The 15387-nt window shown below is 42.5% G+C and overlaps 1 protein-coding gene across 1 annotated transcript in view; it reads left to right on the top strand.

Annotated features, from left to right (window-relative positions):
- Positions 1-2145: 2145 nt before the first annotated feature.
- STARD13 (StAR related lipid transfer domain containing 13) overlaps positions 2146-15387 on the top strand; it is a 297105-nt gene continuing 283863 nt past the window's right edge. Inside the window, exon 1 of the mRNA XM_013302212.3 lies at positions 2146-2229. The gene's annotated coding sequence lies outside the window, so the exon portion shown is untranslated. The remainder of the gene's footprint in view (positions 2230-15387) is intronic.

Genomic DNA, 15387 nt, shown 5'->3' on the forward strand with positions numbered 1-15387 from the left:
GTCTCTTGTGAAGGTTTCACCCTATGTAGGCTCAAAACAGGAAAAATTGAACTAGACCCTTTTAAAACTTGTGGAAGGCCAGTGAGGGTGTTGGGGTAACAGAGCCAGGTCTGTAAGGAGATCTCTGCCCTGGCCATCCAGGGGAGGTTTCTGCTTGGGTTCCTCTACATCACCCCAGCAAGGTCTCAGGCTCAGCAGAAATACATTTTTTCCTCTGCCTCCGTCTCCAAAGTGCTTCTGGATGGTGCATCTTCTTCAGCAGCAAAAGGGGGTGAAGGTTTGTCCCACTGTGCCACGGGGCGCAGCCCCAGGAAGAGCCAGGCTGACCCAGCTCCAATCCCCTGCCAAGCCCTGGTTGCAGGATCAGGATCGGGATCGGGCAGGAAAACCTCTGGCCAGCCTTTCCCTGGCCACTCCCAGCTCGGAGACCTCTGAACAAAATGTTCCCGGCTGGGAACTGGAAACAAGTTTGCTCCTTGTTGCAGATCTGACAAAGACCTTACACACCCCAAAGACAGTCCCTCTCGCTCCTCCCTGCCCCCCCAGCGGCCCATGAAAGAAAGTACTTCCACTACGGCTCTTGGCTGTCACTAATGGAGAGTTATTTCCTGCTCAGGGCTTGCTGGACTTGGGCTCTGGAAATGGGAAATTCCACCCTGAAACCAGCAGGAACTTATTTCACTGACCAAAGTCCGTCCTGTCTCCGTGTCTTTCTGCAGGAATTTTTCCTGTGAGAAACTGGTGGGTTCTGGGGTGGAAAAAGGAGCTTTGTCGAAGTTTTTAACCAGCCTGATTATATCCGCCACAGGAAAAGCACTGTAAAATGAGCCCTTAGTGAATTAGTAATCTACTAAACTAGAATTTAGAAGGAAAATTAATTCAATTAAATCAGGACTTTATTCACAGACTAGAGCTAGCAGGTTTTATTACAGCCAGTCCACTCTAGCCTGCATCCTGTCTGCAAAAGTAAGGCCATTTGATCACATAAAGCTAATACTCTAAATTAATAAAGCCAGCACTGAGATTATGCGGTACAAGATGAGAAGGCCTTTAGGTCTTGTACTTCAGCTGGAAAAGGCACTGCTTTTGCACTGGTGTGTTTACTGGTTTCCCTTCCCAGCATGTTGTGACTTGCAAGTACGCTTCCATGAGTGAAAACAAATGTACAGCTGTTAGCTCATCACCCTAACCTATGCACAGTCTGATTTTTGACTTTATGCACTGCAGTACTGCTGTACTTTAAAACACATTAATGTACACACATTTTTCTCTCCCCGGTTCTGTGCAAGGGCTGAGCACGTGGCGAGCCAGGAAGCTGTGGGTTATATGTCTCTAAATATGGTTTCTAAGCAGTTTGAATTTAAATATCATCAGGTTAAACAGATGCAAGAAGAAAATGACCTCTCTGACTGACAGGCACGGAGCAAAGCTGTGTGTGGGGAGTTTGCACAGCAGAGCCGACCAGCTGCGGCAGAGGCAGAGGAGGAGCAGGGAGCCCGCGGGCAGCCAGCCATGTGGCAAAGGGAGAGCTCGAGCTTTCGGGGAAAGGGAGGAAAACCCAGGCAAGGCTGACCTGCTGGGTCCAGAGCACTGCCAGCTCCCCTGTTACAAGGGGCTGGCAATGGCCAGGACTTTCCCACAGGCATGGTTTTGCAGGGGTAAGGTTTGGAATAAAAAGCCATAAATGGAGTTAGAAAAGAGAAAACGTGAAGAAGCATTTAATGCAGTGGTAAATGAGATTATTTTTGTTAGAACAGTAAAGGATAAGGCCAGAAGGAGCAAAGTACAATTCTTGGCCACAGGCTCTGGTGTCCTTCTGGCTGGTTTTGCAGGACCAGTGGCACTGAGGTGGTCTGCAAGAGGCTCTGCCTTTGCTCCTGCAGCCAAGCTATCGCGCTCCCCAGCCAGCCCTCTGTTTCGCCTCCCGTGGCTGGGCTTGGAGCTTGGCAGCCCTGGGTGAGGCACCCCCAGCGCCGTGCCTCGCTGCCACCCGCGTCCCCCTGGCACCCGGGTCCCACAGAGCATATGCTGCCCGTGACCAGCGCGCAGGCGAGCAGCTTCCCACATGTGCTCCCAGGGTCTCCCGATTGGTGTGCTCGGCAGAAGGGGCTGGCCCTTGAAGTCAGCTCCTGTGCCTGTGACAGATGATATTTTTATGCAAGAAAACAAAACCAGGCTATCTGATGGACTGCATTATCTTTCCACACAGCTTGGAGCTACAGCTGCAAAGTAAGAAGTTTTATGCTTAGACTTTCAAACTGTGAGTGGAATTCAAACAGCAGTTTTAAACACCTACTTTTTTTTTTTTTTTTTTTTACTTTTGTGTCTGTGTCTGTGTGTGTGCAACTTTGCATGAAGTATATATATCTGCATAATAACTTTTCATTATCAAGCAAGCTGTTGCAAATTCTTGTAAGATGAAATAATTACTGCTTTGGAAAACTTCACTAAGTGTTAGCTGCATTTGCAGCTGGACGAATAAATGTATATTGAGGAGGAGGAGGATGCTCTTTTCAGTGAATGCAATTAGTCTAGCTGGAAATGGTTTCAAATTATCTTTTCCACTGGAAAATGTGTTTGAGCAGACTGGTGGTGTTGAGGGAGAATCTCCCGGGATTTATCAGCAAATGTCAGGCTGGTCTCTGTGTCTTTGTCATGGGCGTCATTAGATGTTTGCTTGTGTATGGATAGGGATTAGGTTAAAACCTGCTGTTACCATTGTGTGGCACTGCGCTCGGCAGATGAAAAATCTGTTGGTACCAGGTGTTAGCAAGCTGGCCAGTTAACGATGATTGCAGGAAATCAGTTTAAGAGAACATTGTCCATTATGATGCAGATTTATAGTAATAATTTTAATGTATATATAGCACTTACTAGTGCACAGGAGGATCAGTCTTGTAGCTGAAACATTAATAACCTGCTCTTTCTTGCATGGGTTTGAATAGGAATAATGAAATGGTTTTCCGTGGGAGAGCTCTAGTGGCTGATGCCCAGGTCAGGGGTCCAAACCTGAGCAGACTTTCTGCGACCCCAGGCTTGTGGTATTTTTACTTTCCTATGGGAACTGTCCAGGATGGTCTAGGATGACCTTTGTCATCCGAGGTTGTTATTTTATATACAGAGTTGAGTGAAAAGAGCTGTATGTTGGAACTTTTCTTGATTCACTTAAATGTTAGTAAAAGTTGAGATACATGCTTTTAATAATAATAAAAAAAGTTGTTTCAAATTCTGTCTGGATTGTTCCACAGCTCTCTCTAGCTACCCGAAACAATCCAACACCCTTCACAATTTAACATATATTTTCCTTAGAAAGCAAACAACTTCATGTTTCTGTGCCTTGGCAAGTGCATTTCATCAGTTTATACTTTTATATTCTGGTGGACCCAGGTGAAATTCAAAGGTGATATGAAAAGAAAAAATCAGTGGCTTGTTATTGCTAACTCAGTGTGACAGAAATCCCATCCCCTGTGGATACACCACCACTCATTCTCCATCTGGGCACGTCCAGATGACACAGCAACACAAACACCATTCAGATGAGGTGTGGGCATACAAGTGCAGTTCTGCTGAATTAGTCAGAGCATATAACATGGGATGTATACCAGCTTTGTACAACTGGCAATGACGCAATGCAGTCCATTGCCTGGTACAAAGTAAATGTCAATATTTCTTTAACAAATGAACTGCTAGAGTAAATCTATACTATTTTGCTAGTCTTACATCATTGGTTGCAGAGTTTTTGTTACAGCACTGGGATCTCTAAATTCAGATTTACAGTATCATCAAGCTATGGCCTGAATGAATCTGAACTTACTGGAAACAATACAGTGATGATAAATTTCCCTTACCTTCATTCCTTTCCTGTATCTTTTGTTGGTCACTACAGCAGGGACACCCTGGATTTGTCTAGCAGAGCAAAACAGTGTTTTTCCCAAAGCTGAACTTGACACATTGACAAAAATGCTCCCACAGTGAAAATCAAGAAATGCAATGTATTTCAGCCAGAGGGGCCGTCTTAATTGATGTGGAGGAAATCCTAAATGGAAGACATTTTAACCAAAACTGTGAATTAATGTATAATGAATTAGTGTTCTGTGTTGAACAAATTGCAGTATTTTTATTTCAATGTTAAAATCAATCCATTTTCTTTCCATTTCCTAAAATATAAAATGAATGTAAAAAACCCCCAACAACTCTAGGCACATACAGATATGCTTTTCAGTGGCCTGTCCTTTAAATGCTGATGTAAAGTCTTTAAACTAAAGGGCCTCTTTAATCCTTATAATGTAAAGCATTTCCTTTTCATGTGACATAGTCTGGTTCTTCTTGTTCCCTTAATTTGGCAATCTTTATTAGATATTGCTACCTAGATAGAATGGGCCAGACTCTCAGCTAGGCAAGCGTGAATAAAGAATAACTTCATCAAAGTCACTGAGATGACCCTGGGTTCATTCCAGTGTGACCAGAGTTGGAATGTGGCTCAATACATGCAGCTGGCATCCCTGCCAGGCTGGGCGAGGAGGTAAATGAAGGGCTGCTGCAGTGGTGCTAGCAGAAGGATGGCTGTGGTCCTGCCACTTTCCAGTTGCTTTCAACTGCAGCTTTTTCCAAAAGAAAAGATTAAACAGCACAGTCTCACTTCTATTCCACCAACTTCAGTTATGTCTCTTCAAACTATACATGGTTTAGCAGAAAGCTGCTAAAACCAACTACTTGCTGTCATACCTTGTGTAACCCTTTGACATACACCTCAAGCAATAAAGTGCATGTGTGACTATTTTCTTTCCTCCTGCTCAGAAAGATTTTAGGGTTTCCTTGAGAGCTTTTAGGGTTTTTTGTTCTTTACTGGTGATGTTGTTTTAGGAAACTTGGCTTCTTGCTGTGAAAGTACGGCACTCTGTGATACTCTGGGACCTCCTGGATGCTGCTTCCCCATTCCTAGAGAAAGTTCTGTTTCCGCCTCTGTTTTGTGATGATAACCACACTGTTCCCATGGCCACTTACGCAGCAAAATCACTCCCAGGTCTTTGTTGTGGAGAGGCTAATGGGATTATTTTCTCCTATAGGTGGGGCTTCCTTATGATCATTTTGATTTCCCTGTTCTGCATACTAGGATAGTCCAGAGCTGCTGTCCTAAAGAGAGGAAAGGTTTTGTGTGGCTATGTGCAGACTCTGTTTTATCTTCTGAAATTCATCTCAAAGGCATAAGCTGGCCATTTATCAGATGGGAGAGCCAGCTCCCACTGCTATTGCTGGTCAGAAATGGCTGGTTTATATCTCTCTTGCTGCAGCTAAAGAACTCAGTTCTGTGATGTTTTTACCAATAGCAATTCACCTCTGCTAGTTGGAAATGTCAAAGCTAAAAAAGGATCTTAAGGGGAGGACTCCGCAGAGGGTCTGGGATGTGGCTGGTTTCCTGGTTACTCTGAACAGGAAACAAAAACATGGTATGTTCAGATTTTAAGGAGTTCATTACAAGTGCTACCTGCTCTGTGGATTTCCAGGGATGCTCAAGTCCCAGACATTCAGCATCACCGAGAAAAAACACCAACAAAGCCAACAGGCAGGAGGGTGCCTGTTCAGCTGTGGTGCTTCACAAGTTCCTAGAATGAAATGTACTCATATCTGCCACTGAAGTGGGGATTAGATGAAGCTAAGGCACAGCTGAACTGTAGCTAAAATAGTTTCTTCTGAAGTACTTTTTATCATTACTCAAATACTTTTGTGCTATGTGGGCATGTTCTCAACAACAGCACTCTATTAGTCCGAAATAACTTCCTAAATTCCATCTGTACAGGCACAAGGTTTACCTGTAACACAAAACATTCATAGAATGTAGGCCTAATTACAAAACTTTAATAAATATTTATAGTATTTTATCAAAACTTTAACCTTTTATAAGTATTTAGGATTCTGTTGCATCTGGCACTGATGGCAAGAATGTATCACAGGCTGTTGTTTTGGAATAAGTAGTTCCACGCGGAAACTAGAAAAATGCACTTGATGTTTTTATTTTAAAAATTAATATTCTGCTTCCACATGCGTTTGTAAGATGGGGATGTTGTCATGCAGTTAGTCAATAAGGGCTATGAAAGGGATCAAGCAAAAGAAGAGAAGCGGTGGCTTAGCAGATGCAAGAGTCCGCAAATTCAAGGAGGTTTGTGGGCCTAAGAGATAACATCTCAGCTGCAGCACTGCTAATATCACTGTTTTTTCAGGCCTGAGAAGTATCACACTATAATCTCATAAAATATTTGTGAACTGAGGCCTTTGAGTCACCTGAGAGAAGCTGTCCAGAAGCAATGTGTGAAAGGAAGGGAGTTACAGGGCAAAGGGAAGCACTGAAAAAATAGACTCATGTTATACTACACAAATGCTTCTTGAAGCTGAAAATGAGAAAGCACAAAAGCTGGCAAGGGGAAAGATGCGGGTATGAGTAAGAGTCATGTACCTCTGATGCTGTTTTTTTACCCATTGTGCTATGTGTTTTGTGCCTTAGAGTGAATGAATAATACTCTGTTTTGAAGACAAATTAAGTTACCTTAATTAATGCATAATACATTGTTTTGAAGACAAATTAAATTACCTTAATTAAATTGCTGGTTGTGGGTTCTCAGAAGAAAAAGGTGCATCCATGTGTCAAAGGTAGGTGCATCATTTGGGTTCACACACTTGTAAGGGGGACGTGCAGGGCAGGAGGGAGGTGCACTGCTGAGCAACCCAGACCACAAACTCTCCAGCTCTGTCCAGAAAAACTAGAGGGATCCCAAACACAGTCAGTCCCAAAACCTTTACAACCACAACTGGGTTTTCAACATTTAAACACTAGCTGTTTCAGTGTCACTGCATTATGTCCTGAAATTACAGCAGTGTGAATGGCGTATCTGGCCATCACAAAACCCCCTAGCTTTTTCAGCAGTTTGTATAACATACAGAACCAGCAACTGATGTGGTTTAAGTTATGTCTGTCCCTCTATGAATAAGAGCCCTTTCCCTGGCATACTACTGCAGTAACACAAATAGAGAAATTAAGTCTATTTTAAACAGGGGGCATTTATAGACCGAAGTTGTGAGCAAACTAGTAGGACTGACTCTAATACTTTGGCCAATGAAAATACTTTAGCCAATGAAAAAAAAAGACTGAAAATAATTTTGGATATTTTCTGTCATTTTCTCAAGCTGAAACTAAAAATTCCAATCCATATCTTTATGCCTTGATACATATCTTTACAACTTTATATCTTTACACTTACTTTCATGTCTTCATCCCTATCTTTATTAACCAGCAGAATTTAGGCTTCCCTAATTCTAACTCTTAGAAACAAATGTGGATTTACCTTTTGTGCAAGGTAGGATTCTAGCCTTGATGTAAACCAAGAAAATGCATCTCAAAAGAAAATCCAGGCAACTGAAATGGAAAATAATTAAAGGCAACATAAATATTCATGATTTTTAAGCACTTAAGTTTTTAATGGGTGGCTGGAGCAGAGTCCAGTTTTTAGGTTGAACAGCGTTGCAAATCCACTAAACCTAATGAGAATAAAAATAACATATAATTAAGGTGCCTCAAACACTTCATAAACTCTTCAGAGAACTCCCTCCTGTGTAATTTCTGACTTTGGAGCATTCTGCACTGAAGCACAGGAACAGCAACCACATGCAGCTCAGGCTGGGGAGGAAAGGTGAGGGTACTCTGACCGTTGTTGTATCAAGCCAGCAATATCAGGAAGGAGGGCTGTGACTATATTTGCTGGAATTTGGCAGGGCTTAAAATTTAAAACATTGCCAAATGCCAAGAGAGCTGTGATACCAATACAGGATCAGGATATCAGTATCAGCATAGTCTGACATGCCTGAACATGAGCGTCAGTGTTGAGGATGCCTGCGTTGTTGGTATTTCATCATTTTAATTGCAATAACACCTAGAGGTTAAGCCCCGCCGTGCCAGCTGCACATAGTCCATGGCAGTACACCTACACGGTGTCTGCACTCCATGTGTTCTGCTCTACTCACAAGAAAATACCCATGACCTCAGCTTTGAGGTGGTTTAAGCAACCTCGCCTGGCTACAGGGCAGAGGTAGGTTATAACCTTGCCCACTCTCAATGATAAATCTGAGGCCTTGCCTGGATCCTGCATTTTCCAAAAGCCTTTCCGCTATTTCCATGGAGGGAAGAGAAAATTTTACTCTCTCTGTCAGTAATATGTGGGTGCGAATCCCTGCAGGCTGGGGAGCGACAGCACTGTGTCCTGCCATGTCCACAGCAAGTGCCTTCACCCTCGAGAGCATTGCATAGGCTGCAGGAGGCACGGCTGCTGCTCCCTCCAGCGATACCCCTGGGTTTAGTGGGAGGGATGCCAGGAGGTGCTCTGGCAGTCCTTCCTGAAGCAGCTACTCAGGCACAGTGGAAGAGTGCTGCATTGTCCCTTGGGCACCATTGCACTCAGTTACTCCATCATGCCTCCAAAGAACTCAGGCACCAAGCTTCAACACCTTAAATTACACCGCTAGGATCAGGAGCTGTGATGCCTCAGGTGGATATACAAGTAAGACATGCTAAAACTCACTATTTCCAAGCAAGTAAATAAAAATAACATTCCCCTCATTTTCCTCACTATCTCCATCCCAACATGGATTAAACAAGCATACAGATGTTAGCAGAAGGAGATGCCAAAGGGTAGAATGTTTTATATAGATTATTTGCATGCACAACTCACGTATAGTCAAGAGCAGTGATTTCAGGTGCTGCCAGCTTGGCTGTCCGGTACTGAAAACAGAGAGGAGCATGCCTCTTCCACGTCCCAAATACAATTTTCTGCAATACTGAAGTTGGCAGTCTGTAAGTGATATATCTACTCTTCATTACTGCTCTTCAATGGGGTACAAAGACTTTGGGATGTAGGCACTGTTCCTTTTTTACATTTTGAAGTTGACCTCCATTTACATCTTCCCCCAGACCTCAAATTGCCAAATCCTTCTGAGAAACATCTCTATGGAATTGAGATGCCGCTCCATACCCTTTGTAAATGCAAATTAACTAATCTTGCAGGAGTAATTGACAGAAAAGTAATTTCCCTTTACCCTGACAAACTATTGCAGTATGAGAGTAATGACTACAATTTAAGCAACTATGAATTGTGCATTAGGGAGCTCTAGGCCTGAATATTGCTCACAATGAATTTTAAATTGCATTTTTTCTGCATCTAGCTGTTTATAAATAACACTGAAGTTGCAACCACAACAGTCATTTTTGTCTCCAATTTCTTATTGTCACTGACAGTCGAAATAAAAAATATAGCTAGCTGATGGTCAGTGCAATAAATAGAGGTTAAAATACTCTTTGTTGCACCCAAACTTCACTAGAAATGGGAACAAACCAGAACCTTGCATCAAACCACAGCATGGAGTGTAAGAGCTTCAAAAACCTAAGCAAAACATTGAGCAGCTAGGATCTCTTTCAATGAGGGTAATAAAAATATTTTTTTTTTTAAAACAAAGAAGAAAAGGATACAAGGCTTCTTGAACTCTGTCATATAGATTGAGATTTTGATACAAAATTCTGGCTTGGACATAACTCTCAACCTCCCTGGTAACTGTACTTAGGTGCAGAAGAGTAAGTAGTTTAATATGCATTGTAGTAGTCTCCAAAACCTGCTGAATCCTGCACACTCAAGTACTTGCACAGGTGTGCTGTAAGCTCTACAGCTTTCAGTCATTTGTAATGCACTCCATGCTTGCATCCATGGTGCAGCAACAACCCTCTTGTACTGTGCCGGGCTTCCCACATGCTTGCCGCTGAAATCCTTTGTGAGACTGATCTTCTTGTGAATAAGGGATAACTAAGAGACAGTCCTGCTGGTGGTTTTGATATGGCTATTTTTACAGCTCGTCAGCATGATAGAGTACACCAGCAATCCTCTCATAACCACTGCAGATCTTCCCAGAGGGTTGGAGCTCAGGGTCTGGCACCCATTCTTTACGTGTGTTTTACTATGTGTGGACACGAAATCCATGAAGGCATTTCTTAGGAACGTCAGAGCAGGTTAAGTTGCCCATGCAGCTTTAGTCACAGCCATCTCCACGCTGCATTTTATAGGTGGGATGAGCATAGTCTGTCCTTTACCCCATGGACAGTGATGCTGGAGCTGGTAAAGGCAGCCACATCTGCACTGGGAGTGTGCTGCTTTTCCTCCAGCCCAGTGCCACATGCATATACCCAGAAACTCTCTGCTTCTTGGAAATGCTTTGTCTGAGAAATGCAGTGCTACCCAAAAAGTAGGAGAGCAATGTGATAACGTTTTCTTTATATATATTTTAAATACCTTTTATTGCTTTACAGTTTAGCCATTGTCCTCTAATTTCTCCCTGTTTTTACAATAGGAATGAGTGCTCAAGGGCTTCAAAGAGCAAAAAGAATGTGATGAGGCACAGGGTGGGATTGGTAAAGCAGACATAGGGCATGGCATCAAGAAATGCAAAGCACAGCAGACATGGGCATTGCTGTATGAGCATTGTCTTGACTAAATGGAAATGAGCATCTATTACATTTTTATAAATGAGGCAAAAATAATCATAGGTAGAGATAAACTAGCTCCAGTGTGAATACAAGCTCTGCTGCATGCTCCTCTGTGATAATGGGATGATTTACTGATGTAAAGATTTTTTTTGCTGCAGTCTGTGAATTAGCTAGCATAGCTGTGTATGCATGATATAAAAAAATACCCTGGTTTTGTAATGGCCCTCACAGGGAGGGTGTAAAATATCTAGAAGATCAGTGGAAAAAAAGACAGGCTGAAATAGCAATAAAGAGGTAAATGAATAATTTTGTGCATGCAGGGCTCTTCCTCAGGGTTTTTTTGGAAGTATCCCTAACACTGGTTTCTCTGACCCTTTCTTACCACTTTGTAATGTTAGAGAGGTACAGATATCAAAACTATCTAATTCCTGTGAAGGAGCAAAGGAAATAAATAACCTAAAGATGCAAATTCCTGTGCTGCCAAAAAAAAAAAAGATCATGATTAATGGAAGACATAGTTTCATGTGACAGTTAGTGGGAATTTACCTTGAAAAAAGGAATATTCAGTCTGAAAACATACACCTTGAACCTGGTTGCAATTGAAAGCCACTACAGTAGAACAAATTGGAAACCTTTTAGTAGTGGTTAAAATATTTTATTTTTAACTGAGACCTGCATATTAGCTTCAGTCTGAGAATAAATATTTTGAGTCAAGAATTTTTTGATAGAAATCTATAATTACATTTGCAATATTGCTGGTATCCATCTACTTAGCAAAGACTCTGACTTTATTAGCTATTTAATCATCTGAAATACTCTATTACCAAATGCTCAGGGAGAACAATGTCTCTGTCAGATTCTGCAGCTGTTGGGTTGTGTGTTTAATAACCTGTTATATTTCAGACCCTGTAGAAATTAGTCATTGAAACTATTCTTCTTTTAATCAGTCCCCAGATTAAAGATATAGCCAAACTAAATCTTTCTTTGAAGCTAGCTTAACAGTTTTCATCCTCACCTAAGATTTAGATTCCCTCAAAGTCTCTGTCAGCAATCTGTGTTCCTCCAAAATGTTTTAAAAGTTACGATTTTAAGGTCATGTCCTAGTGTGTGCTGCAGCTGATGGGGACTCTGCTGTGACCTCAGTGGGAGCGGGGGTGGGGAACACCTGGTGATGTGCCTCCAGAGCCAAGGCACCTGCAGGTTATCTAACCAGCAATCCTATCTGATGATGAACCTCCAAACTGCCAAGAAAATGATGGAAATAAGGCCACACTTGCCAGCGGGGATGCAGTTCTGATGTAAATGGGAGTGACTGACTCCCAGTCCCTCTCCTCCTTTCTCCATGTGGTTGCCTCCTGGAGGCAGCCCCAGGCAATATGACCTGGGGGAATATTATTCACCATGCTCTGTCCAGCTCCATGTCTTTCCTCCAGGAGACACTGTGGGGACAGAACTGCAACAGGAAAGTCTCCAGAAGTTTGGCAGGGCTTAGAAAGCATACAAAAATGTTAGAGACCATGTGCTTCATTCTACTGGTAGTGCTGCACCCATAAGTAAATCCCACATCTTTTCTGCACACAAGGTGTCTCTAGCCAAGTTAGTCAAGGAGACCAGCCTTTGCTAACTATGTTATTTGGCTAACAGCTTTAGGGATGAGTCAGTGTCAACAGCTTGTAGAGCTGAGGCAGCCAAGAAAAGCCTTCCGAGGAGCCCAAGCCTTGTAGGCCAACACACTAAGTGAAGAAAACACTGGAATTCAGAACAGGGAGGGTAACTAATGCTAGTCTTCATTTGAAATATTGAATTATACAGCTGAGGAATAAAATAACCTAGTATCTAGTCTGTTCCTCTGCCACTACCATTCTCTCCATTGCATTCCTTTGCCATGAGTTCAGCCTGTATCATCTTCTGTTGCTGATCCCAGATTAAGCTAGCTGAAAGGCACAGAGTACGAGGGAAAATGCTGCTTTTCACAGATTGCAAACCAAGACCATGTAGTGCGTTTCCCAAGTATTAGGACTCCAGGGGCAAGAGAATTGACTTACAGCTGGTTGGGGAAGGTTCTGCAGCTGCCTGGAGATGGGAAAACAAAACGGTGTTTTTATTTGTATGTTGTTAATGAGAGATCAGGGTGGGTCTCTACAGCTGGAAAGACAAAGGGCAACTGGAAGTCATGGCTCTTACACAGATTCAACAGATGTCTCCTAGCCTTTATGGAGTTGATGGTAATGAGACCAATAGTCCCTAGACCTGCCTATAGTGAAAATTTTATGTGGTGGGAGGACTTTTCTTCACGGTACAGTGACTGCACTGACAGTCAGATGGCTTCAGAGCCCCACTTTGCTCCAAACTTATCCGCACCAAGGGTTGGGGAGATGAGACGGCAGCAAAAAATCAACCAGGTAGAAGAAGTAGAAAGAAGTAGAAATCCCCATTCACCTAAACACTGTCAGATGAGTATGAGCTGCAGGGTACCACAACAGAAGTAGGTTTCAAGGAGAGATTTTGAACATGATTTTACTAGCTTAGCTATATTAAAAATTAAAATTAACAGTATTAAAAGTTTTTAACTATATTAAAAGCTATGTTTAAAGTTTTCTGGGTTAACTTTAAATATGAGGGGAAGCAAAGGAAAGCAAGAGTGGCAGATGATAGACTGAGAGATGATAAGCTGATCTTCTGAAACCAGGATGCAAAAAGCTTTGTTTTATATGGATTTAAATAAGGTAGTTGAGAGGGTGTCTGAATATTGTAAGACGATGGGATGCTGGCCTAACATTACCAGGATCTGGCCTTCATACAGCAAGATACAAGCATAGTCAGCCTAGAGAGCGGACACTTTTGGTGATGCTTTGTGGGCTGTTGTATTGTCACAGCAGCAGTAAAATGAAGGACAAGAATATCCAAGCAACATTTTAGTGGCATTGCATGTAACTTGTTAAGTGTGTCAGTAGCCCACTTAGATCATACTGAAGGGCAGTCCAAATATTTGAATTGCTTTCTTTAGGAAGACTGATGTGCCTTTTGCCTTCAGGTAGTGTCCAGCCTTCCCAAGTCTGGTTTCTGCACATTCTCAAAACTTCTGGATCTTCTGTGCTGGCCTTTCTCTGCGCCTAATGCATGTGTTATCATACTGACTGGCATATTCTCTGAATTAAAATTCTTCTTTAAAGTACTTTACTACTTGGTAGGTCTCCAGGGAAAACTGCCTCTTGCACTGTTGCCTGTTTCATTTATCCTAAAACATATCCTCAGCCAGGTTTGAGCACATCTGTTTCACACATCCTTTATTTTATGTCACTTCTCAGCCCCCCTCACTTTTCTCCTTCCTGCTCCATTGTTTTAATTCTCTGTGTTCATCTGATTTATGCTATCAGCTCTGCCAATTCTCTATTTGGCCCAATTCTCACCCTAATTACAGAGATTTACTCCACCAATATGGAGTGAGTGGAGTTATTCTGGTGTTGCTGATGCACCAGGATTTGAATCTGGGACTGATTTCTTTTTTTTAATGGCATGCATGATTTTGGCAGTATCATTGCTTCTTACTGTAATGGTCTGTCTAACAAACGATGTCGTCCGGCAAACATGAGTCGCTGAAGAAGCTCCGGTCATAACTGGAATAAGACAGTATTCCCTGTTGTGTAAGCCATCAAACCAACGTGTCAGATAGGCTAGCCTTCAGCAGCTTACAGCAGGAAAAACTTTAAAGACTTAATTTCTTTTGAAACATTTAAAAATATTTTGAAACTTTTATTCTCAGGAATAAGGAGGAGACTGGTCATTGTTACCTGGAAGATGCAATGCTACAGGGAGGAATAGCGTAAATCCTTCAGTTCATCAAGAACAAAATATTTTTTCAAGTAAACACAGCTTGAACCTTCCCTAGTGCTTCTTTTTCATCTGATATGCAGCTCACTGAAGCTACATTTTCTCAAAGTATCACACTTTGGCTGAAAACACAGCATGGCTTCTTGCCAGATATAATGATTTAAAGATATTTGTACGCTCACTTGACTTGCTTTTAATGGACATAACTGCTGGCTTTTGTACCGTCAGCTCCCTACATTCCTGCAGTGAACTCTTTCCTGTTACACTTCGGTCTCCCAATCTCCTTGCCTCTACAGGTTAGGGGACACTGAAAAAATGTGTAACCCTAGAGCATGATGACAGCTTTTGCAAAGCATGTTGTTGGTTGGTGCAGATTTGAGCAATGATAGGTCCATTGCGGAATTCAGCCGTGCACCCAGAGGCTGCCTGGGAATGCCTGCTGGAGAAGCATGCCTTGTGCACGTCTGAGCTGACTCACAGACAGGAGGGAGTCTCCAGAGCTGCTGAAAACCACTGCATGAAATACTCACACAGCTTTCTTCCATGGAACAGAGGGCAAAAAGAGGAGAGATACAAAAAAGGGTCAGTAGACCTCCTTAAAAGGACAAAGAAATGCTTTTGCTGAAGCTTGGCTGCCTGCTTGGGGGACTGCAGCACAAAAGCTGTGGACGGGAAGCACCTGCCGACCGTTCGTGCATCTTTTTTTGCAGGCTGCACCCTGGTGACCGTCATCTCCTTCTGCTGTGATACGTGGCTCAATGGTTTCCTCAGCCATATTGCTGCTGTCAGGAGGTGACATCAATAAAGGAAATCATCTGTGAACTGACATGGGTATAACACTGACAGATATTAAAAATATTTCAAAGCCATTCAGCATCTCCTTTTTTCTGTGTGGATTCACTTCTTCCGGCCCTTCATGGTCTCCCTGACCTTGCCATGTGTCTGTGAGCTGCTGACGCTTCAGCCAGGAGTTATGACAGAAGTTATGGATCTGTGAGCTCCTGTTTTATGATGATGATTTATCGTTTGTATTACAGTCA

This window comes from Falco peregrinus, chromosome 4 (assembly GCF_023634155.1).
Source record: "Falco peregrinus isolate bFalPer1 chromosome 4, bFalPer1.pri, whole genome shotgun sequence".
Taxonomy (NCBI): Eukaryota; Metazoa; Chordata; class Aves; order Falconiformes; family Falconidae; genus Falco; species Falco peregrinus.